Below are 24,810 nucleotides of genomic sequence, written 5' to 3'. Positions count from 1 at the left end.
TGTGTCAGCCCCTTCTGGAGAACATTTGTGTCAGTGTGAGATTCAGTGACAGCTCCTAATTTGCAATCGATCTGCAGCTGTAGTCAGCCAGAGACCACTGACATTGGCCATGACTACTGAGAAGTAAATGCCAAAAAGGAGTGGTCCAAGGACTGATCCATGAGGGATTCCACTTATGACTGGCCTTATTGCAGAGATGGACTCCCCAATTCTAACTTTCTGGGTCCTGTCTTTGAGCAAATTGGCTATCCACTGGGTGACATACGGGTTTGTACCTAACTTATTGAGTTTAACAGCAATCCCTGAGTGGGGTATTGTGTCAAATGCCTTGGCCAGGTCAAGTTAGGCAGTGTGAACAATGTTGCCCTCATCCATTGCTTTGGTGACGACCTCAAAGAAGTCCACCAGGTTGAGTAGGCATGATCTACCCTTGACAAAACCAAACTGTGTTGGCTCCAGTGTGTGGAGGTTTACTATATCTCTGTTGATCATCTCCATGATAATTCTTTCCAAGGTTTTACATATATGACTAGTGAGACGTATGAATCTGTAGTTTCCAGGGTCTGTAGCTGGCCCACCTTTGTGCAGAGGGATGACTGTTGCCTTTCTCCATTCATGAGGCATGAAGCCTTTTTTGAGGCTACAGTTAAATAGTTATTCCAGAGGCCCTGATAGGTCATGTTTCATGCTATTTAGAAGGCATCCTTGGATATTGTCTGGGCTCAGTGATGCAGTGTCCTTGGTCTCAGAGAGAGCATTAAGGACCTCTTCCCTAGTGATAGTGTGGGGGTTATATTTTATGATATTTCCTGAGGGAAGATTGAGGGGGAGAGGGGAGAAATTTGTAGCTGAATTCATCAGCCGGGAGGTTTTCTATATCTTCTGGCTCAGTGTAAGTGGCTCCATTTACAATGAGCTCTGCACACAATTGTGTATTGCCTTTGAGGTTGTGAACATAGCTAAAGAATGATATGCAATTCCTTGCAATACCAGGCCAATAAAAGTTCTCCATAATGCGTTTCTTGGTATGCTTTATGCCCATTTGACCTACAAAGGGAATGTCAGGGCTATGGCTAGAAGTGTGAGACAGTAGGCTCTAGGCACTATCAACTGCTGTACTACGTCACCCTCTAGCCCTCCCTCAGGGGTCTACTCTCTGTACAGTAGCCCTTTGTTAGATTATACAGACTCCCTTTTTCCTTGAGAATCAGATGCCTCCTTAGCTACCTCCCTCAAGCCTCATAGTGTAAGGTCTGAGAGCTAAGTCTGTCTCAACTCTACCTTTGCGACCCTTCCCAGGTCCCCTTCCACACTGTCTGGTATCCTCTGACAGTGGTGCCTCACTGTGTCAGCCTGAGTACTATCGCTCATTTCTGCCCTTGTGGTCACCCTGTCTAAGGGAACATTGGTACCTATCAGCAGCTGTGGCTCACCTACAGGCTCACTGCTGCAGGGTAGCTCCCTCCCTGAAATAGCCACATCACCTGCCCCAGCTTCAGGCATGGGGTCTATCTTGGTTTCCCACAGGCTACCAGACCCACATGTGCCTGTCCTGACTGTGTGTGTAACTGCATGCAGACAAGGTACTACAGTATCAAAATCATTCCCTATCAAGATATCTGCAGGGATTTCCTCATACATACCTACTTGCTTACTTAATTATTCACCCTTCCAGTGAAGGTGAACCCTGGCCAAAGATATTTGGAATGGGAACCCTCCTAAAGCTCTGACTGGAAAAGACTGCTCAGGCAAATATTGCTCCTCTTTAACCACTGCAGGCTTTACAATGACTGTCTCTCTTAGCAGTTGCTTGTTTTCCCCCCTCTAAGATAGGATACAGACGTTGGTAATAGTTTGGTACCCCTGTTGTCTCCAGAAAACTTACCACTGGCATACTGTTATTCCCACTTGCTGGCTACCCCACATTTTGTCTCCCACCTTGCTTCAGTGGACATTTGTATGCTACTTGTCCCCTCTGGTTACATTTAAACATTTAAGCCTTGATCCTGGCCATGTACTTGAACTAGTGGCTTCCCCTGTTACTGGTGGACTCTGTTGGGGGTGGTTTAGGCTGCCCACCATTGGTTCCCTTATGTCCATGTGCAGCACTGAGTATCCTTTTCTTATGCAGTGGTGCCCTGCTTGCCAAGTAGAGATCCCTTTTCTTCCCAGCTCATCTGCAGAGTTACACACCTAGTCTACACAAAGTGTTAATAGCTTGCTCCCTCACCAAAATGTCTGCTAACCGTTCAAAAGAGGTGACCTGACACCCACTCACCCACCTATGAAAACAAGTGCTTAGCTCAGCAATATAATCGCATACACTTTCACCTGCCTTATGTCTCTGTAAGCTTTTTTCTGTAAGCTTCAGGTGTTAACTTGAAACATTCCACCTTGTCATAATTTAAACAATCAATATCAGACAATTTAGAAACAGTAGTTACAGCTTTACCATGGAGTAAGAGGGTCAGGAACTGTACCCAGAGCCCTTGATCAGCATCATATTATCTGCATACTCTTTCAAATAGATGAATAATATTATCAAAATGATCACCTTCTTTCTACTGTGGAAGAAATTTACTGACTGACCTTTGTTGCTTCTGGGGTTCGGTTATTCCCTTCCCCATTACTTCCAGCTCCTGTTGAACAGTTAGCATGACCCTCTCATGTTGATGCCGCTTCTCGTTTTCTTCAGCCTCCAAATGCCGCTGTCCTTACCAATTCTAATTCTAAAAGTCTTGCGTCCAGTTCAAGTTTGTAACTTCAAATGGGTTTTTAAATCCTCTGAAGAAAATGTAAACTGTCCCGTTTCTGAAGGCTGCACATCCCCATCACCAGACTGACTGTTTTCCTGGTTGCTAGTCCGTGCTGCAGCTGAAGTTAAGGATGAAAATATTTCCTCTTTAGTCAGGTTGGCATGCACCAGCCCTTTGGATTATTTATTTATTTGCTTACATTTGTTTACTGGTAAATTCTAACCGGACACAGGCCCTTTTTCAATGGAGGCCCGGGGAGAAAAGCTCCACAGAACAATAAATGAGCAGCAGAGTACATGAAGAACAATTGAATATACATAACAATAGCAAATAATGCATACTGCAGCAAACATTAGCTATACATACAATATGAAACATAGTAATGAACAGATGTACCAATATGTAGCTAAAGGCTAGTAATAAAGGTAGGATGTATATACATATAGTACTAAGCTCAAACAGATACTGTTCTAAACTCGTATACCTAAATCTTATATACAAATATTGCATTAAACTCAAGGATGTATTTGCATACCTTAGCCAACTTGTTCACTGTCAGCTTGCCATAATCCTCTGCTGACATCCTTGCCTGCTTTCCCTGACTAAAGTAAACTACCAAAAAATAAATAAAACTGTTGTGAAAAATGAAACTCTTTGCTTACTTTGTGGCTACTAGAAGCACACAGACCTTTAGTGACAACTGCTTACAGGCTACAGAACTTCAATTAATATCCACACCACTGCTCACCAATATGTGACTCTCCTTTTCTGGGCCAGTAATCAAGGAGCCTCCAGCCTCAACACTGACACTGGCGGGGCACGTTCACTTAAAACCATAGTAATTTAAGATGCAGTTGTCTGCACCAAGCACAATTTCCCTTAAGAGCATACAGGGAGCACATCCAGACCTGAGTCTAGACTTCCTCTCCAGTCCCTAAGTAAGACTCCACTTTTATCTTTGCAGAAACCAGTGCTCTGTGTCCCTTTTCCAAGTAGCTGACACACAATCTTTGAGATTTGATTTTTACACACACACACACACACACACACACACACACACACACACACACAAACAAACATACGTACATTGTTGGGGAAGGCTAGCACAGATTCACCAGCTATGCCCCCTCTGCCCAGACTATAAGGTAGATTCACTGCCAACAGCCAGCTACGTTAAGGCCCTTACCAGGGTACACAATTAATTAATACTTATATAAATGTTAGTGTCAGCCAAGCAACAAGACTTTCAGGAGCATGAAGCCCACAGTGTCACCAAATAAATGCAGTTACTCTCCAGGGTTAAACTATTTTCTAAAAGACCAGCCACAATGAAAGGTATAGAATTATTTAATAATAAATTATAAAATAGAAAACATGAAAATATTGAATATCTTTTTATAATAAACACCAGAATTTCAATTTGCAGGATATATAAAAACAACACAGCTATCATACAGTTACAGAAAAACAATGTTTAACTAATCTAACTGACTGAAGAATTACTGTTATCTACTTACTTGCTAGACCAAGGCAACATGAATTGGATGAGTGTCTTTGCTGTGAGGTCCAGGAGAGAGTGCTGAGTGACACTTATCACATCTGTCACTAATATCTAAATACAATTTCAGTGCTGGCTATAGAATGACATCACATCTGCTCACCTGACTCTGCGGTTCCCACACTACCCGCCTGACTAGAAGCTGAACCAGAATCTAGTACAGATGTGTCACAGTACATACCTAGAGCTTTGCTAAGGCATCTGGAGACTGTAAAACAAATCCACTACTTTCATCCTTCTTATAGAGACTAACCAGCCATTCTCTGGCACCCCAGGGTAGCAATTAGTGCACCACTAAGGCGAATAACAGCAGGATCCCAGACCAGACATTGCGTCTCTGGCTACATTCAGGCCTGTGAGATAAAGTCTTTATGGCCTAAATCGTCATTTAATTTAAAGCTGTTTTTCTTAAGGTAAGCTGGGCTGAGTTCTTCCCTTCCTGCATCCTCTGCTAACGTGTATACATTTCCTCAATTACAACAGTACAGCCTGATGTAAATGTATATTTCTTTTCTGTCCAGCAGTACCCACTGTTGATACATTTTTAACACAAGCAGATTTATAAATACACTTTTAACACAAGCATCTGTACAAATCAGTTTGTTATACAAATGACATAAAATTCTTTACAAAACTCCAACTAGCTATGCTGGCATATGTTACACATGCACTGCCCTACTCTATCGGGCATTGCTGGCACTACTTCACATCATCACAAGATTCATTGTATTTCTATGACAATCGCTTTTTTCTTCAGTTCAGGGACTTTTAATTTACTGGTCTTGAATTTCTGATAGGCAGTCTGTCTTGAGTTTGATTTTTTTCTCCACATGTGTAAGTTGATTTAGGTTGCCTCAGCAACAGCACAGTTAGTTGTTAGAGGAAGAAGATAAAATGAGCAGAACAGAGCTACAGTAACTGCTGCGGTTATCATTTAAGCATGCTTGGTCAGTTTTTGTTCATGCATATCTGAGGTATGTTTCTAGTAAATGTTTAAACAAACAATGAGCAACTTCCTGCAGCTGATATCTGCTAAGCACCTTGCTGTCAGTGTAAAATAGGCTTTTTAATCAGCTGCATTTTATCTGTGTAGACATGGTATTTCATATTTACTTGATGAGTTTTTTTTGAGTTTCTTTTAATTGAATTTTATAATGAAAAAATTTAAGTGTATTGTCAGAATATTGTATTTTGCTTTACTGGAAAGCTCAGGCTCATTTGTGCTGGCATTTGAAAAGTTAGAACATGTATCAAGTGACATAGTGAACAGCCTGGTTAAATGTTCGAATTTGGTTATCATGCCTTTTTTCAGGCATGATTAATATACACCAAGCAATTTACCTGGTAGCCTTATTAGCAGTGCAGAACAAAAAATGTACATGCCAGTAGCAATGTATATTATAAACACTTGCTTCATGCTCTAATGAAATGCAGTTAAACAGTTAGCCATTTCTGGTGAGAGTGGATTTAGAAATTGGAAGAAAAGAGTGAAGGACAGATCGTCGATTTTGTCCATCTGCTGTCTTGCGGGAAGCTTTGAAAAATAAATTTGCAAGGATTGTAAGAAATGGTCATTTTTGCAGAGTGTAATAGGCTGAGACAGCAGAGGCTATTTTTAAAAACATAGTACAAGAAGCTCATTTATGAATTAATCCCAACAGAAACTGGATTTTGTATGGTTTATTTATACCTTTCTAATGCACACCCTTTTTGGTGGAAATTGTAGACTGATCATCTAAGAAGAAACAAGAAGATTAACTGTACTGAGGTCTTGGCTTGGTCACTCAGCTGAGATCTCAACTCTATAGCTATGCCAGTGGTAAATGTTATTGGGGATCTGGAGAAAGAGGAAGAAACCAGCCCCGGACTGACTGTGGTCTCCGTGTGCTCTTAAGGGAAACTTCACTTGATGCAGACAACTGCATCTGGAAATACTGTGTGCACCTGTCATCTTCCCCAATATACATCACCCATTGGTGCTAGTGGTGAGGATTGAGGCTCTTTGATTACTGGGCTAGTGGTGGGGTGTCACTTATATTATTCACCCATCTACAAAAATAAATGATTAACTCAGCAATATATTCACACACACTTTCATCTGCCTTGCGTCTATGCTCACAAAACTTTTTTCTATAAGCTTCAGGTGTTAACTGTATTATAATTTAAGCAGTCAGTATCAGACAGTTTAGAAGTAGCAATTGCAGTTTTACCATGGAGTAAGGGGGTCGGGAACCATACCCAGAGCCCATGGTCAACATTATACTGTTTACATACCCTTTCAAACATATGAATAAAACTGTCAGAATTATCACCCTCTGTAAATTGTGGAAGAAATTCACTGACCTTTGTTGCTTCTGGGGTTTCATTATTCCCTTCCCCATCACCTCCATGACCCTGGGGAAGAGTCAGCATCTCCTTTTCATGTCGTCTCTGTCGATCATTCTCCTCAGCTTCCAGATGTCTCAGTTTCTCATCTTCTTTGGCTTCCAGATGTCTCAGTTTCTCATTTTCTTTGGCTTCCAGATGTCTCAGTTTCTCATTTTCTTTGGCTTCCAGATGTCTCAGTTTCTCATTTTCTTTGGCTTCCAGATGTCTCAGTTTCTCATTTTCTTTGCTCTCAGGCATCTCAGTCTCTCTCTTGATTCTATTTCCAAACGTTTGGCCTCCAGTTCAAGTCTGTAACTCCAGATGGATTTTTAAGTCCGCTATGGAAGGGTTGAACTGTCCGTTTTTTCTAGAGTTGTACATCCCCAAAGCCAGTTTCTTTGTACTCCTTTATGTTTTACTTGTTGCAGTAAGGGGTGATTTGATATGTTAAACAGAAGTATTGTGTTGAGGTACAGTATATAGGTACAGTATATTTAAAAGCCGAAATACACATTTGATTCAAGCAAAATTCTTAGATTAGATGCTAATTTCACAAACACCACTTCTCAGACTTTTTATGGTCAGCTGTATATTTACTAGTGGATTGCTCTTTGGCAGCAGGTGAACATTTATTCCATTGTGTTTTTCTTCCAGTTTGTCTTTTTGGCTTTTCCCGGTTAGCGGTCGCCACAGCGGAACTCCGGTCCGCTAATGATTGGCAGTTGATTTTTATGGTGCCGAGTTGCCAGCCCGACGCCCAACCTTCAGCGAAGGCACGCCCATTCACGCATGTCTTTCGGAGGCCACTCGACCATGGGGAGGACATGCAGACTCCACACAGAAGGCACTCCAGCCAAGAATCGAACAGGAGAACCTCTTGCTGTGAGGCAACAACACTACCGCTATTGTGTTTTTCTTCCAGTAATTATTGATATTACTTTGATTTGCTCACTTCCTGTTTTATGATAAACTAGCAGTCTCCTGCCTTTGTTTATGTACTTATGTTTTTTTTTCATGTACATATTCTTTACTTTTGAATATAGTCTATTTTTAAGGTTCTGTGTAAGAAGTGGCACACAATCAAGAAAAAATAAAATTTTTCCAGATGAAAATGGTGTATTGATTTATTAATGAAAACAATTCCTAGATTTAAGAATTTTTTTGTGAAAGAGATGATTATTACAAACATCAGCTGTGGTACATATGAACACAGTGGTGAACTTTTATTGAGTCATGGCTGACAGATAACTGATGTTTCTTCAAAATAAAAAAAAATGAGGTGGATAGGCAAGAAGAGAAGATAATTTACAGCTGTGAGCAATTCAGGAAGTAGTCTGATGTGGTGACTTGTCTATATGGGATGTAGTCAGAGCTGTAACTGGAGTGAAGCAAGCATGGCAGCTGCCCCAGGTGCAAGCTGTTAGGGAATACTATCAGCACATATCAAAAGGGCGTGAGGTCAGTACTGGCACTGATTTAAGAAGCTATGAGGATAGCTTTGTTTCATAAATCAACGCCAATTCTGCATTCACAGTTGTGATTAAAGATCAGAGTGTGCTAGTAACTATAGTTAGGTGCTTGTTAGTTGTAGCAGGCTACTTACTTACTACAGTTACAGAAGTAAAGAAGACTTTTTTTTATCATAATCATCTCTGGGTTGTGGGTACAAGTCTGTGGAACTAGCCAGGATACCAGAAGACCTAACTGTGGTTCTGGGTGTGTTATTTTAATTAACTTGTATCAATTTATTACAGTTAACATCTTATATTGGAGATGTTACATCTGAAGGTTTCAGTGAGATATTATTAAATAGGATTTGACGTGATGTTCTGATAAAGCCGACATGTGTAGTATATGCTTCCTTAAAGACCTATTTTACCTTTGCTTTTTAGTCATGAAGAATAAGAATGACAGTAGAGCTCAACGAATACTTGCATATTTAATAGGTATTAATACTTGCATATTTAATAGATGTGACAATGTGTATGTAATAATGCTATGAAGTGAGGAAAGTCCAGACGTTAGACTCTTGATAAAGTTTGAAAGTTTGCAAGGGAGCAAAGGTCAGAGGGGTGTATGGTGCACTGGAGGAGTTTGGCCATAAGTCTGATTTACTAAGAAATTTAATGAGTTGTGAAGTAAGCTTTTATAGCCCATGCTAGATGTAATTAGTCCATAGTCAAGATAGAGTTGTGTGACTCGAATTTAAAGAGTGCAGAGGGCACTGACTGAGGTATACTGTCACCTCTCCACTGCATAGCTAATTTAATATCGACAACTGTATTAGTCCACAATGTTCATTGCGTGACACAAAGAATTTTGCCAAAAGATACCATTAGATATTTGAAACTGGCAACAGCACTGTACTGTTTCTAGTCTAATAGTGTCAGTTTCACCCTGGAAATTTGTTTTATGTATTTGGGTATGTATGCATTTATCTGTTTGTTTTACTGACTCATTTGGTCCTACTAGACTTGCAGTCTATTTTCAGGCTAGATTATGTGGAATTCATGTGGACTATGGTATATTTGGCCAGGCTGTTGGGGGAATTCCCCTACTCTTTTCAATTGTATGGGTATGTAGGCTGCTAGGAGAGAGAGGAGAGGCAATGGTAGCTGAGAAAAGAATTGCTTAATGTTTGTAACAGAGGAAACAAATTCAACTTGCAGTTTAGATGAGAATGTGGAAATTACTGCTTGGAATGAATCTGCAGACAAAGAAAGTGATGATCTGATTATATTTATGGAGCTTCTTTCTGTTGAGTTAGCAGATTTACCATTGAGGCTTATTCAAGAGTAAGATGATTCAGGAGCTACTGTTTCATGGAATTCAGTATTGGAATGCATAGAAGCCAATTGGATAAATAAGGCAGGCCCTGAAGAATTGCACAGTGAAGCCGGGGGATGCCGCAGAATGGAAGAGATTGGTGTTGAGAATAAAGTTGGACAGAGTATTTCCTACTGTAACAGGTGTGTCTTATGCTGTTGTTTTGAGAAAGAATGGGGAAAATTAGTTGCTCTTGAGCCATGGAAATAGAGATTTTAATTTCACTACAAAAGCCCCAAGAATTAGCTCACTTTGGCAGCAACAAAAAATTAATAATAAAAATAATTGATCTACAACGAATAAAATGTATAAAACTTTAATCAGCTAACACGTAAAATATCCATAAATGGACAAAGCAGACAACAACAACTGCTATGTGCTTTCATTCCTTACTTAGAACTTCATCAGACCAAGTTGTTAATTATCCATACACTTTAAATAAGTTACTAAAAAAATCACATGACCATTGCCTCAGTGAGTTAACTATTTTCTTTTCAGAACAATTTTAAAATTTTGATATATGATTCTTCGTTTTTAAACAAATTGTAGCAATTTTTGTTCTTCAAGATGTCAGATATATTTCTGAATACAAAGTAAGAACTTATACAATATTATGGGGTGGCAAGGTTTTTGGTCTCTGTGTAGAAAATATTCTGAGGTATGCAGTCTTCTCAAAAGTAGGTTGAAGTTTATACCCAAAGAAGAAGTAATTATGAAACCTGGAAGAATAAATTGAAAGAGTTGAAGATTTTGTTCATTTGATGCTCAAACTAAGGAAAAAGGAGAAACTGATGCATATAAAAATAGAAAAGCACCAAAGGGTGAATATGATTATATGTAGGGCATATGAAGCTGTATGTGGTAAAAGACAAAAAAACAAAATGGTTAAAAATGTACCATCAGTGGGAGAGATGGGCTTTTCTAACAATAGAGTTGTAATGCGATTGGAGGTGCTGAAGTATGAAGGGGAATTGGAAGTGGTTTGTTTTAAATGTATGTAGTTATTTATTTATTTGTTTATATTTCTCTTTCTTTGTTAACTGGGGTAGAATACTGATCCCATGGACTATTTCATGTTCAGCCCAGGATTACCAACCAAGACAGCAGCCACACAACATTTGCAGTGTAGCTCAGTTTAATAATAAGTGGGTTAATAAGTAACCTGTATGTGATAACATGCTTTTACTATTTAAATCATATGAGTAAGCAAAATTGAGGCTCCCCTGCATCACCTCGGTAATGCGCTTTAACCCTAATCTTGCCCCCACCCCTTATCCCCATACACCTTGCATTAAACAAAAAATGTCCCATAACATTGCCCTTACACAAGACACACAAATACACACAACACATGCTGCAGACATGAAATCTAACCCCTTACCTAACTCCAAAATATGCACATGCATGCAAACATACAATACATTTACCCTCACCCAATCCTTACTCTAACACCTAGGTAAAATATGGGTGAATCACCATAGAAGAGGCAAATAAAAAACAAACAAATAAAATGAACAGTAAAACTTTATTCCGACAGACAATCAAATTCTCAGGTACTGGATGAGTGCTTTCGGCTTAGAGCCTTCTTCAGATCCCTAATTGTCTGTTGGAATGAAGTTTTACTGTTCACTTTATTTGTTTTTTTTTTTTTTTACTTGCCTCTTCTATGGTGGTTCACCCATATTTTACCTAAGTCTGTTTCATCTATATTGGGCTTCTTTCAGTGATGTCTACCTGCTATCTTTGTTTCAACACCTAAACATACTCATACACACAGCTAACTGAAAAAGTGACTAAAAAAGCAAAACCAATAAGCAAAATTTATTAAACAGAACATTCAGTAAATGCTTTCATCTATGATAAGGCTTTTTCAGTCACTTTTTCAGTTGTTTTTTGTTGCAATTTTTTAATTTTCTGTTTGGTTTATACTCATACACGCACACTAACCTCCTCCCAGTCCACACTCACCTGTTTCAACGTAGCAGCACTTTGAGATATTGGAAGTTTGACAATCTGATTGACAAGATGAACTGAGACTGACTTCCCTAAATTTTCTAAGAAAAATCACCTGGTACTTAAACATATTTAACCCCCATTTATTTCATTTTAATTTTGCATATACCTACGTTTTTAGCAAGTCCTTGCATCTGAATATTGAGTAACTTTGCTGATCTGCACATATTTACATTTTCTTGGGTATCAGCTCTGATTTTGGGAGAACTTTGTGTATTGCTTTGTCATTTTTAAGGTTGCAGACAATTCATTTTCTCTCAGTAGTGAATCAGGCAGCTGATCAAGCTCTGTCCACTGTATTTGTAAATATATTTTGCAGTAATATAAGAGTTGTGCACACTGACCATGATGCATAGTTTGGGATAGAGCAATATCCATGCACGTGCCCCCACCAGTGGTACTGGATTGTACATGGAATCTGGCTAAACTGTAACTTGGGACAGCAGGCATCAGATGCTGTACACCTCTCTGTGGATGCGGTTGTGAGTGGAGACCATTTCAAATTCTGGAATTTGATAGTTCAAGTTTTGGTATTTGTAGTTTTTAGGTGTGATCATCTTAACATGGTGTTTTTCGATTGGGCAGCCATAAATATACTGATTGCAAGCCCAACGTAGTATACAGAAGATACAATATTTGCTACTCTTAATGGGTTAGGACAAAAAATGAGCCTTATTGTAAATATATATGTATATATATATATATATATATATATATATATGGGACTTACATATGTGGTGGCATCCATAATGAAATTTTTCATCATGGTAGTAGAGACTAAAGCAACTTAGTGGCCTCCCTTTTGACAGCTGTAAATTGGCAGTATCTTTGAAAAGTTGAAATTTCTCAGTCCAAATTATATTTCTGGATGTTGTTAAATTTGAAGATATATTTAGAATGGGTTTGTCTTTTAACATAGTAATAGGGCTGTAATAAAGCCAACTCTGTATGCTTTAATAAACAGTAAACATTTGTTTTTTTTCTAATCAACAGATTTATAAGTGCTTTCATATGGTGAATGTCTTCTGATGATGATTTGTGAACATACCAAACATTGGCTGAAAAGAGGTTTGTTAAAATCAGTAACTACGTGTGATGAAGAAGAGAGCTCAAATGAACTTTGTTTAAACATCATAAGAAAATATTATTTAAAAGAACAGTGACACATCACCTTTTATTTTGTCTTCTAACTGGGTGTAAAAATCAAAACGTGTGGAAAAAATGTCACATTTTTAACATGTTAGAGGCTTCTATCATGTTTATTGTGTCACTTCATGACAAAACTGCAAGCAATTGACAAAGGAGTATTGTGGTGTCCTGAATAATTTGATGACCGAAAATTGTGGAAGTCTTAACTTTCAGACCTGCAGAAAAAGTCAAGGTAAGGTCATAGATTTTATTCTTTATAAGCTGAGGAATTTTTAAAATTCCTAAAGTGTTTCAACAATTTGTGGTTGAGGTGCAGCTTATACTCCTGTTTTGTTGAATTTTTTTTCAAGCATTGCTGATTCATAAAGTGCAGTTTTTGTAGTACTTTTGGTAATTTCAGTAGCTGCTTAGATGACATAACCTGCCAGTTTGGAGAAGTATGGACAAGGCAGATAACGTGGTTGAGCATGCTGAAGGCGCCGGCTTATGTAGCACCTTATGCAGGTGGTACCTGTGAGATGGATGAGCATACTGAACATGCTAGGTTACATGTGGCTCATTATGCAGATGGAACCTGTGACAAGTTTGAGCATAATGAAGATGCTGGTTTACGTGCAGCACATGGTGTAAGTGGTACCTTTGACATATTTGAGCATAGGTTCATAGGTAGGTACTAGGCTATCTGCCCGAAGGCATTTATAAGCCAAGCCAGAAAGTGTTGGCTTTTGCCACCCCCTTAGATTAGTTCTGTGTACCTCTGTCCAGCAGAGCCATTGAAGTGATCCCCGGGGTATACTTTCTGTTTCCCATCCACTCGTCAAGGTTTCTCTTGAAGAGGGTTAGTGAGGAGCTCTGCCTAATGTAGATTGGAATCCTGTTCCAGAGCATGGGAAGTCTCTGGGACAGGAGTCTATCCCTCCAGCATGTCCAATTTATTGTTGTGGTGTGGTTTAGATCCCTAGAGCATGTGGCTTGAGGGATATAGTTTTCTTTAGGTGGAGCATGTCCATCAATTCTGGGTTGGACATGGCCTTGTATATTAGGCAGAGATGACCTCTGAGTAGGAGTATGCAACCAAGTACAGCAGGAGTTTCTTCAGTCGAGCATAGGGTATCTGTTTGAGTTCAGTGATCCTCTTGGTGAGGCACTTCTGTGGTCTTTCCAGCTGTTGCAGGTGCATTGTAAAGTACATCCCAAATGGGGCGTTGTACTCTATGATGGGTCTGATGAGTGATGCGTAGAGGGGCACAATGACCTCCTTTGATCTGGATGCAAACCCTTTTGTGATTAGGTGGGCCACATAGAAGGATTTTCTAACCACTTTGGCAATGTGATTGTCAAAGGAGAGGTTACTGTCTACTTGGGCCCCAGATCCCTTATTGCATCTTCCGTATTTAGGGGGCTACCACCTATGTGGTAGTTTGTGGGTACTATGTTTTTTCCAAAGGGATGACTGCACTTTGTGGCATTTAGCTTGAGGCCATGGTTTTGACACCAACTATCTGTCTTAGTGAGACCCTTTTGGAGGATGTCTGTGTCAGCTGGAGAGTTAATTATAGCCCTTAGTTTGCAGTTGTCTGTGAACTTGGTCAGCCGTAGACCTCCTGTGCTTGCCTGTACCTCTGAGACACATATGCTGAACAGGAGGGGTCCTAGGACTGAGCCCTGGGGAACACCACTTGTAACTGGTTTAGAGTCAGACCTAGCTCCCACAACTCTTACCATGTGGGTTCTGTCCATGAGCCAGCTGGCAACCCATCGTGTGATGTAGGGGTTTATGTTCAGGCTGGTGAGCATGTTTATAGTACCTGAATGGGAAATGGTGTCGAAGGCCTTTGCGAGATCTAGGTAGGCTGTGTGGACCATCTTTCCTCATCTATAGCCTTGGTAACTGTCTCAAAAAAGTCCACCAGGTTTAAGAGGCATGATCTGCCCTTAACAGAGCCGAACTGGGTAGGGTCCAGTGTTTGGAGGTTCCCAATGTCTCTGTTAATGAGTTCCATGATGATGTGCTCCATAGCCTTGCAGATCAAGCTAGTCAGGCTTGTAGGGCGATAGTTCCAGCGGTCTGTTCTGGCTCCACCTTTGTGGAGTGGAATAACCATTGCTGTGCACCACTCTATGGGGACATAGCCTGTGGAGAGGCTGAGTTTGAACAGTGTGTTTAGGTGAGGGGTTAGTTCATCTTTGAGCTTGTGTAGGAAGCAGCCTGGGACATTGTCTGGTCTCATTGATGCTGTGTTTTTGGCTATATGGAGGGGTGTTTTAACCTGAGTGTCTGTGATTTCAGGGGCACTACATTCTTCTGGTATGGTTATGGGCCCTTTTTGGGGTGAGAGGGGGTGAAGTTTGCACTGAACCTTTCTGCCAGTATGTTGGTGATATCTTTCGGTTCAGTGTATTTTGTGCCATTCTGCACTAACTCCGAATAGATCTGAGAATTACCACTTTGATTCTTGACGTAGCTAAAGAATTCCTTGTGGTTATCTTTGGAGTCCTTGGCAATTTTTTTTCGAAGCTAGCCTTGGATGATTTTATGAGGGATCGTAGTTTCTTGCTGATACTGATCAGGGATGTCTTCCCTTCTTGGGGTTTTACTTTTTTCTGTACTAGTTTCCTCCTTCTATTGTACAGCTTGTTTATGGCAGGGGTCCACCAGACTGGTTTTCTTTTCTTGGAGGAGTGAATCTTGGTTTTGCTTGGGATAGCACAGTCTATGCATTCTTGTAGGTGCCCGTAGAGTGCATTTGTAAAGGATGCTGCAGCTTGGACAGTGTTATCCTTTAGCATGGGGGCTTTGAAACTTTCCACTTCGGTCTTAAGTAACGTGAAGTTTGCTTTTGAGAAGTTTTTCACGGTGGTTTATTTGACCAGGGGTGTGGACGGAATGTGGATATCCAGAGCGATTAGTTTATGATCAGATCTAATCAGTGAGGGGTTGACCTCCGGTGTGGAACACCGATCACCCATGTTGGTGATGACCAGGTCCAATATGTTGTCACCTCTGGCGGGGTGCTCACACATGTCACAGATACCACCTGCATAATGTGCTGCACATGTGCATGCCGAAGATGCTGGTTTATGTGCAGCACATTGTGCAGGTAGTACCTGTGACATATTTGAGCAAGCTGAAGATGCTGGTTTATGTGCAGCACATTGTGCAGGTGCTACCTGTGACATGTTTGAGCATGCTGAAGATGCTGGTTTATGTGCAGCACATTGTGCAGGTGGTACCTGTGACATGTTTGAGCATGGTAAAGATGTTGGTTTATGTGCAGGAAGTACATTTGACATGGTTGAGCATAATAAAAATGCTGATTTGTTTGCAGTACATTGTGTAGGTGGTACCTGTGACATGTTTGAGCATGCTAAAGTTGCTGGTTTATATACAGCACATTCTACAAGGTGGTACATGTGTCATGGATGAGCATGCTGAATATGCTGGTTTATGTGCATCACATTGTGTGGGTGGTACCTGTGACATGTTTGATCATGCTGAATATGCTGGTTTATGTGCAGCACATTGTGCAGGTGGTACTTGTGACATGGCTGAGCATGCTGAAGATGCTGTTTTATGTGCAACACATTGTGCAGGTGGTACCTGTGACATGTTTGAGCATGCTGAAGATGTTGGCTTATGTGCAGGTGGTACATTTGACGTGGTTGAGCATAATAAAATTCTGGTTTGTGTGCATCACATTGTGTAGGTGGTATATGTGATTTGGACAGTGTGGATTATGGCATGAATGGATAGCTATGGTCAATTTGAAGAATGGTATATTCTAAGAAATGTTCTTTGTTTACTGACTAACTCAAAATTAAGAGATTAAAGAATTAAGTTCATATAACAGTGATTAATGCAGAATTCTCATAACTGTCTGTCTCCTTTGCAGCACTCAGACAGTTTTGAAAAACATGGTTATCCTGTTGTGTCCTTCCAAAGGATGTTAACCTACGAGGAATCAAATGTATGATTTTACTGAATCGGAGAACAAGCCTGTACATTGTATTGTTAGTGTATTCATTTAAAAGCAGGCATGAAAATATGGTGTGAATCACAATTTCAGGAAGCAAATTAGAAGGGAATGGAGTGTACAGAGCATACATGTATAACACTTTAGTTTTAAAGTACAGATTTTTGTAGAAAGTTGAGATTATAATCTGTAGCTATATTACATTCACAACTGACATGCCTCTCAGCTGCTGAGATTTTATATAGGGCTATGGTTTTGTCCTCTTATTTAACCTTATTCTCACTAGATTAACACATTTTCATAATAAAATTTAACTTTAATGTTTTCTGGGCATATTGCCATTTTTGATACAAGCATTTTAGTGGTGGCATAGTCCCATTTGCAGAAAATATTGCTTTTGTAAAAAAATATTTTTTAGTTTTTACTTATGATGCTATGTCAGTTGGGTTAGAATTAGTGCAGCAACTAGCATTATTTCCTCAAATGCATGCTACTTCAGCTTTGTTCCTGAATTTCACACCTTTGTTATGGAGTTTGGAAGTCCTACCTGTGTCAACGTGGAATTTTATTACAAGATTTGTTTTTCTCCCACATCACATCAGAGATGTGGATATTTTAAAAATATAACTTTCAGTTTCTATAGGCCTCTCTGACTTTAATTTGATGTTGTCTGCAGATGAGAATTTACTGTAATGTTAGATTTTCTTAATGTTTTCAAAACAAGAAACATTGATACTTGGCTGTATATTAGGCAATGAAAGAACTGATATGCATTTCAAATATGTAGGTTGGGTGCTCCTAAAGTTGATTCTAGGTGTGTGTGTGTGTGTGTGTGTGTGTGTGTGTGTGTGTGTGTGTGTGTGTGTGTGTGTGTGTGTGTGTGTGTGTGTGTGTGTGTGTGTGTGTGTGTGTGTGTGTGTGTTTGTTTTCACAAAGTTGGACGAGCATCCCAGGCTCTGCCTCCTGGTGGTCCAGAAATTGATAAAGTGAATATTTAAGATATATGGATCGATAGACAGGCAGATGACTGTAATGCCAAGTAGGTATGGCTATTTGTACATGTATTTCATTTTATAGTCTGAAGATGGGTCATAAGTGTCCCTTATGTAAACTGAATGTAATGGAAATTTGCAGACTGCCGTGCTGAGATGAATGGATGGCTGTAATGCCAACTCATTATGAATATGTCTTGGATATGCATTTCTTTTTCTTATCTGAAGACTTGTCACAGGCCTGTTCCCTACATAAACTGAATGTCATGGAAATTTTCAGACGGCCATATTGAAATGACATTGAACAAAAACAAAAACAAATCACTGCCAATGAAATTCACAAGTTGAAATAATTAGCATTTTGGTAGCTTAGAGCATTAAAATTATTTTATGAATTTACAAGTCAAAAGTCGTACTGGTGCTTCTTTCATTCTTTCGCACCTTGAAGGTGTAACCAAAGCGCTGGTATAACTTTTAACATGTCTTGTTGAAATGTCTGTGCTTTTTTAAATTTAATACATGCTTATATGAAGCTCCATCTCAAGTGATCTTAAGCATTTATTAGTAAATGTTCAAAGGGGTACTGAATTCCAGATTTCACACAAACTGCCATCTGAGCCTTACAATTTGTACACAGCTCAGCACTGAAGACAGATGGACGTTTTTATACTTGTTATTACAGGGATTTTTATGGTGGTGCAGGCTGAGTGACTGAACCTTTTAGTTTTCTGTAGAAATATTTATGATTTTAGTTACGGTGGAATGTCAGTGTTTTACAGATGCAGGTTCATAGGTTGACATGTTTTTGTTATAGCTGTTTTTGGGCCCTAGGGTATTCAGGAAATGATCATCTCTGTTAAGCTAAACCCTCCTGATGTCCCCAATGTGGAAATTATTTTTGAATGCACTCATTGAACTGGAAGCTCTTATTCCCACAGGATCCTATTCCACAAACTTGGAAGTATCTTCATAAGGAAGTTATGTCTTATAGGAATAAAAATAAATCAATAAACCACCCATGCTTAAGAGTTCTTTGATTTGTGTACGCTTCCAAACCAAACATGCTTCAAAGGTCGTTTCACTGAAAACCTAGTATGCTAAAAGTAAATTCCTCCAAATGATAGAGCTCTGATTCTGTACAAGTTGAATAGTTGTAACCTAGCTAAGTAATCCAGGTTTTTACAAGAATAATTATTTCAGTAACTTTATGCTGTAGTAATTCTAGCATGTTGATTTTGGTTATTGATGAGACACAAGTCATCCATCCATCCATCCATCGACAACCCCTTCTGGCGTGCAGGGGGCTTGTCCCCCTGCAAAACATTAGTAGGAAATCACGTGATGTCCAGGTAAGTTGGTCAGTGTCGATAATATTGAATTATTGTCATTACCATGTTTGTTGTTTTGAACATTGTTTGGATTTTTACGATTTTGTTTTTTCGGGGAAGTAATCACTTGCACAAGTGTGTTTCAAGGTTTTCGTAGTGTGTGTATTCATATATATATATATATATATATATATATATATATATATATATATATATATATATATATACACACACACACACACACACATATATATATATATATACCTATTTATCTTGGAATCAACAGCTACAATCACAAACACTGAACAACTCTTGTCATAAGAAATGGATTGCATACCTACTCATATTTTGTATGAGGCCCAACATTGTTAAGAGGTCTGTTCTGAGAAGAAACATATTTGTAGAAATTGTACTATCAGGATGAGAGGATATGTCCTTTTTATGTTTAGTTGGAGCACTCTGAACTACTTTTTTAGTTTTCTAGCTGAAAATTCACTCTTTTTTTTTTTTTAGCAATAGTTGCTTATTTTCTAAAGTCTTGAAATTGATGACTTTTTGATTGAAATACTTGGGTCAGTTTTTTAATCTACCTTGAACCCTTGTTCCTATTTTTGTTATACTTATTTAGTGAGCAACTGAACAGGTCTAAGCTTTTACCCAGCATTCTAAACCAACAGCAGTGTGTAGAGCATTCCATTTTAACAAAACAACATTTATGCTTATGATTGGCTGAATCCAGGTGTGAGTAATCAAAACAATTTATCAGAGAAGCAGAAGGGTGGAACAGGAAAATTTAATGTTTAGGCACAATGGCCTGAATTTCCCAAATGCTAACATGGCTCAGTTTTGTGTACGCAAAGGGCATATTAATAAACAGTAAATTATGGTAACCATTTGAAATGTTGGGAGCAGCTAGAGTGACTCTGGAAAGCGGAGACTGAATGGCCAAAAGAATGGACTTACATAAATAAGTCCGAGATGCCATTTCTCATGATATTCTCTTTTCTGTGAGTTATGGCAATCTAAGACTTGGCATATATAAGTTGGGGGGTGGGAGGCTTGGCTCACACATGAGGGGTACAAAAAGAAGTTTTAAGGAAAAGAGCATTTTCGATGTTTGCTCTTGTCTGGGGTTTTGGCCTTTTTTTTCAGCTTTTTGGCACTTTGCATTTTGAGTGCCAACATTTCAATAAGGAGCCCTAAAAAGCTCTCAGTTTGGTACATAGACAAACCAACTGGCTAACATTGTTGTACATTATAAATTCAAAAGAAATTTGGATTTGTGGCATGCCTGAGCATCAGTAAGTTTTCCAAGTTTTTCAAGTTTTGTGGAGAAGTATTGCATTCAGCACCCTGAGCAAAAATTTCATAACCCTCTTACAAAAATCAAATATAATGCAACTGTAGCTTTGTAGAATGCAGTTTCTAGGAAGGTCTGTTGATGTCCCTCTTCAGTATAAGTTTATAGCTCTTTACTGACATTTTGCAGAACAACATTTGGACAGAATATGAATAAAATAGTGAGTACCAGTGGGCAAAGGTCAATATAATCCACAAATGTTAAACAATAAAACACAAAAGATCAACCACCATGGCTGACTAAAAAGTATTTATTGAAAAAGAACAATGGTAAGCACTTTCACAGCAAAAAGCCGCTTCTTCTGACTTTATAAGCGTACATGTCCACATTCTTAAAAAAAGCCTAAGCAGACAAATTAAATCCACAATTGTTCTTTTTGAATAAATACTTTTTTAGTCAGCTGTGGTGGTTGATCTTTTGTGTTTTACTATTTGAACAGGATATGTCGAGATGTATATATTTTTTTAAATCTTTTTATTAACAATTTTTAATAATGCTGTACAAAATGGTAACAGACAATGCACAACCAAACCAATGAAAGTAATATAGACTTCTATACATCAAATAATGTACAGATATGCCTTATGTCCAACAAAATTGATAAGTTAACAAAGATTAAGCTGGAAAGATATCAAGTAAAGTACCCCAATATTCAGTAAAGTGTGTACCAAGTCTTTGAGTGTATTTCAGATATTTGAAGGCAAGTAAGTGTTTGGTAGCAAATTGTTTAAATCCATTCCAAGTGAGTAGAGATCTGTCCTTCCAGTTAAGGGTGATATAAAGTTTGACAAGGGAAAAGAGTGTTATTAAAATACGAGTCTGAAGTTTGTATAATCCTGTAGAGGGAATATGTAATATTGTGAATTTACAGGACAATGTCATTTTTTTCATATCCCTTTCTTTCCAATGTTGAGATAAATTTTAAAACTGTACTTAGATTTTTTTTCTTTTTGGTGAAAGTTGATGGAATAATACATTGAATTTCTAATAGGTACTTCACAATTATGTGTAATTTTCTTCTGTATGTACACAATGAATGCTTGAAAACTCGATTCCTCAGGTTTAGGGACAGATAATTAGTGAATTTATTGCTCATCTTATAACAATAGCAGACTACTGATGCTGCTGCTCCGCAGTGAATTTGTACCTTCTTCCAAAAAGAGTACTTACATGTTTGTTTTTAACTAAAGCTAATGAAGGTTTATAGGCTGCACAACCATAATGGAAGAAGAACTGCAATTAGTACATTGTGAAACTTTGGCAATGCAATAATTATGAAAGCTATCAAGCCGTCTCTGGTGACACAGAGAGGTAAAAGCTTGACTGCAGCCCATGACACCTGGGATCATTTAGTGGTCCTAGTCCCTCACAGAACTAACAGGGGAGGATGGGTTTGTCTAACCTGGTGGGAGGCAGGGTGAACAAACCCTAGTCATCTGTGGAGCTTTCCATGTTGCACAGGGGCTCTTTCAATCACAGGTAGTTCTTTATCACAGGTAATTCTTGTTCCATTAGATGGATATCTACAGTTAGCTGAGGCATTATGTCGTCAGGACTAAAGATATTAGAAAGGATTCTCAGTTGTTTTATTCCTTTGTCCCCCAAAGACTGGCACAAATTGTAACAGAATTCTTTCTGGCTTGTTGTTTTTCAAGTTATATGTCCTTTGTATATCAGAAAAATGTGAAAATGTATTGCCAGGACTACATAAATCTCTTTCTTCACTGGCTTTGTCCACTTCAATAGACTTGTTTTCCATAAGACAGATGTGTATAGATGAAGTTATTGAACATTAGATTCTAAAAAAGTAGCACTCTTATTAGAAAATGTTATGAAAAGCCCTTGAAAAAACACTTGGGCCCAGTTTTAATCAACTCCGATAGACAAAGCTCAGCTTTTCTGTTCTTGACCCAAATATTGCAGTCTTTCTCAACACCTCTCAAAGATTTGATCTCTTACTTCTGTTCTGAGCCCTGCTAAAAACAACTCTTTTTAAACAAGACAAATGCAAATAGCTCCCTTCTGGTCATGTTACCTAACTTCCATTAATTATTTTCATCTACCCATCCTTTAAATCTGTTACTGTACTTCAGAGTTAAATCTCCCCCCCCCATCTTAACTCCTTCTCCCTTACTTTGTATCCCACATTTTACTCCATCTATGTATTGATATCCTGGAGAATATGTTTCTCTAACAGCTTCTATTGGTCATTATGTTGTAAATACCGAAAATGTAATGTATGTAGCACATGTTGTGTATGCTGTTATTTTTAATGCATTGTTTACTCTTCTTTCACCATGGAATTGTTGCAGATCTGTTTCTGCTATCCTTAATTTATCTTTGGACTGAACCTGAAATTAATTCATTGTGATCAGTGTTTTGTCATATTAACAATTTAGATAGATAAATAGACAGACAGAACAATTTGCCAGGGAAACAGCAATGCTAGGAGAAGAAAGAGAATAGTTAAATAAGGGTGCTTTAAGGAAACTAGTAAATCAATTAACTTTTAATTAATTCCTGAATTTTACACACAAGACCAATTTTGTACAGAGGTGATTAAGTAGCATCCTCTAAGTGGAATTTATCAGTAATTTGATAGTTTGTAGAGACTTATTCCATAATTTAAAAATGATAATTGGACACTCTAAATTGGCCCTAGGCGTGAGTGCGTGTGTGTGTGCCTTCTGTCGAAGGTCGGGCACTGGGCTGGCAACCTGACACTGTAAAACTCCACTGCCAATCATGAGCGTACAGGTGATCCGCTGTGGCGACCTCTGACTGAGAAAAGCCGAAAGAAGAAGAAGAAAATATGAATGTCAAATTTCCAAAGCAGTTTTGTGAACTTGTAAGAAGGTCATCAGAATGTACATTGATTTGAAAATGAGACAGTGGACTAGACAGAGTAAACCATTCACTACAATAGTTCATTACTTAACAACGAAAGAAAGTACAGAGTTTGTTGTGCTAGTTGGTCCAAATGCAGAAACCGAACTAACAGGTTTGGCACTTCAGGCAGTAAGCCATGCAAGACTGTCTGATCTTTCTTAAGTAACAGGTATAATTAAGTGCCATCGTGTCTGGCAGCAAAAACATTCCCCCTCAATTAAAAATGTTTTGTCAAAGTGTAATTCACAGTATGTATAGTGACCTAGTTAAATTCATTCAATTTGTTCATATGAAGTCACAGAAGGCTGCTTAGGATGGGTACCAAACCTGTTTATTCATTTTTAAGAAAGATTTTTCAGAATCCCAGTTTACAACGGAGTTTTTCAGTTCTTTGTGATCTAGTTATTGTGCACTGCAGAGCGGGATTGGTACAAACACCCTACATGATTCATAGAGAAAAGTACACAGTGGGGTAAATAACAGTGTGTGTGTGTGTGTGTGTGTGTGTGTGTGTGTGTGTGTGTGTGTGTGTGTGTGTGTGTGTGTGTGCGTGTGTCTGTCTGTCTCCGTGTGCATGTGCGTGCATGTGTGTGTGTGTGTGTGTGTGTGTGTGAGAGAGAGAGAGAGAGTGACGTACACATGTAAATACCTCCCCCTCCATCTTAGGCAATTCCCTAACATAACACCATCAGTATAAAATACATATCTTAGTGGAAGAACCTGTAAGACTCCAACCACATACATTCAGATTGAATTGGACTTGTCGATTCAGTGAGTCCTTCTTCCCTACGGGCATGTTGCCATATATAGAACTGAGGCAAAGTGTCAGCACTGCAGTTAAAAAAGAAAATGCCCTTTGAGGGTGTGGCAAACTGTATGATGACTCGAGAGAAGTAGGGCAATGACCCATGCTGCTTTCAGCATAGATGGAAAAACATTGACATCAAACTGGAACATTGTCAGAAGATGAAGGAAGCACTTTGAAAAACTCCTGAATCCAGCGACATGAGTTATTCTGAGGACACTGTGCCAGAGACAGCTGGTGAGATTGGATACATTTCTGTTGATGGAGGCACTGCAGTGATTAGCTTACTATGCTGTGCCAAGTCTGTAAGAATAAGCAAGACTGTAGTACATACATTAGGAAATGCTGAAAGTTGTGGTGCTGTGGTTAATTTGACTTTGCAATGTTGCTTGCAGGAAGGGGACATTGCTTTTGTATTGGCAGATTGGTGTGCTGATTTCCATTTTCTGAAAAGGTGAACAGAAGGGTCCAGTTATAAGGGAATCACATGGCATCCCTTGGAAAGTCCTAACTGAGGTAATAGAAAAGAGGTTTCAACAGAGAGATAAGCCAGTGTTTAGAAAGAGCATTGATGATTCTGCCCTAGACATGAAATGACAGATCAACTCTTGATTCTTGGGATCAATATTAGGCAGCCACGTAAATTTCCCATAGCTGTCTAAATGGCCATGCACCCTGGAATGACCTCTTGGGGGATACTGCAACAGTACTTGGCTCCAGAGATACTGCTGTAGGCCATTCAGCCAGTGTATATAATAAGTAATTGCTGTGTTTGCAGTTAAATATGTTCAAG

The 24,810-nt window shown here is 38.9% G+C and overlaps 1 protein-coding gene across 5 annotated transcripts in view; it reads left to right on the top strand.

Annotated features, from left to right (window-relative positions):
* Positions 1-24,810, top strand: part of GPR132 (G protein-coupled receptor 132) — a 921,399-nt gene that overhangs the window by 348,896 nt on the left and 547,693 nt on the right. For all 5 annotated transcript variants that reach the window (XM_044074364.1, XM_044074363.1, XM_044074365.1 and 2 more), the window contains one exon: positions 12,514-12,901. The gene's annotated coding sequence lies outside the window, so the exon portion shown is untranslated. The remainder of the gene's footprint in view (positions 1-12,513; positions 12,902-24,810) is intronic.

This window comes from Protopterus annectens, chromosome 6.part0, assembly GCF_019279795.1.
Source record: "Protopterus annectens isolate FY-2018-M chromosome 6.part0, PAN1.0, whole genome shotgun sequence".
Classification (NCBI taxonomy): Eukaryota; Metazoa; Chordata; order Ceratodontiformes; family Protopteridae; genus Protopterus; species Protopterus annectens.
This window is presented reverse-complemented; position numbering and strand designations above follow the sequence as displayed.